General features: G+C 31.7%; 1 pseudogene; it reads right to left on the reverse strand.

Moving 5' to 3' along the window:
* Window positions 1-201: 201 nt before the first annotated feature.
* LOC149552996 (uncharacterized) lies at window positions 202-1322 on the reverse strand (annotated as a pseudogene).
* Window positions 1323-1533: the final 211 nt, after the last annotated feature.

Raw genomic sequence — 1533 nt, forward strand, 5'->3', positions numbered from 1 at the left:
ATAAATTTGACATTTCTAATAGCCTAAGATACATTCATATTTTTGATGGCCTAAGAGGCACATGCACATTTTTAACTACTATAGGTTGACCATGCAATTAGAGGAAACAAAAATTGATAGGTAATTCATAATGTTTGACATTTTGAGATCTATATCATAATTTTGAAGTAGTCAAATCCAAAATATAAGGAGATTTTTTATCTACACAATTGATCCCATAAGACACTTAAAAATTGTAGAGGAGATGCCTCTAATGTGGATAAGTTTGGTCAAGCATCTGCAGGTCCTCATAATAGTAATTGGTCCTTTCCCCTATAGGTGAATCTTAGTCAGAGAAACTTAAACATTCCTAGAAAGTCATGATCTAGTGGAAGTAGCAGATGGAGACCTAGCATGATCACTGACAAGATGTTGAATCAACCTATTTGGTGACACTAGAATCCATTAGTTAATATCATTAAGATTCATATATTCTTCTACTATGTTGAGTTTCACTATGGCAAATGGGTATTCCATAGGTGTTTCCAATTTAGGCTTAATTTGTGAAACAATAGACAAGGGGAGTGTGGCAAAAGTTGTTGGTTGTTAACTAGAAAATAAAATTTCCCTCTTTGAATTTGAATACATAGAAACATAATTATTCATGAGAATCTATATTCAGACCTTCTCCTTAATGGATATAACCACCATCCAATTTTTTGAGACTTCAATTGCATAATAAAATTTTTCATTAGAAAACCACAGAGAAATACTTCTTGAATCTAGGATCATCATTTCCTTAGATCCACTACAATTTACTAATTTACTATCACAGCTTCTTCAAATTTATCAATTGGGTTGGAAGAAGAGATGTCAGTTCAAGATTGGTTTCTAGAGAGGAGAAGCATCCACCTTCCTTTACACTAGGACTATCTTTTTCATTGGGATCTTGATTTTCAGTGACCTCAAGATTAACTTCTATAAAATCAAACTATATTATTTTCTTATTCTTGATATAAACTATAATTAGTCTCATAATAAGGGAATAAATATAATTAACCTTTTTTGTTACCAATAGAGAAAGCAGACAATGTGATCTATGCTACTTTATGGGTAAACAAAGTTTGGGTATCTACCTCACTCTGAGCCCATTCATCCCAAAGAGACTAAGATATAAATTATCATTTCCTAAATTGATCAAATTGTATATCAAACAAAATAATAGATGAAGGAAACCCAAAAGATTAGGACAACTAAAATTTTCACTGACCTAATTGTGAATTTGCATCCAATGTGAAGAACTGCTCATTCCAATATTCCCAAGAATCATTGTTTGCATCCATAGAAAAATCTAAAAAATAATAAAGATGCCCTTCTTCTCTTACTTCCTAAAGCTCTCTCATGTCATTCTATGGATCAAATGGAGATAATATTTTCCAATTTAAACCCTCACATGACATACATGAGGTGTACACTCATACTCATATTTGATAGACAACCTTATTTGAATCAAACTTTAATGCACAGACACAAGGTAACATTATTCAAATGTCA

This window comes from Cupressus sempervirens, chromosome 6 (assembly GCF_028749045.1).
Source record: "Cupressus sempervirens isolate cs-2001-9-10 chromosome 6, ASM2874904v1, whole genome shotgun sequence".
Lineage (NCBI taxonomy): Eukaryota > Viridiplantae > Streptophyta > Pinopsida > Cupressales > Cupressaceae > Cupressus > Cupressus sempervirens.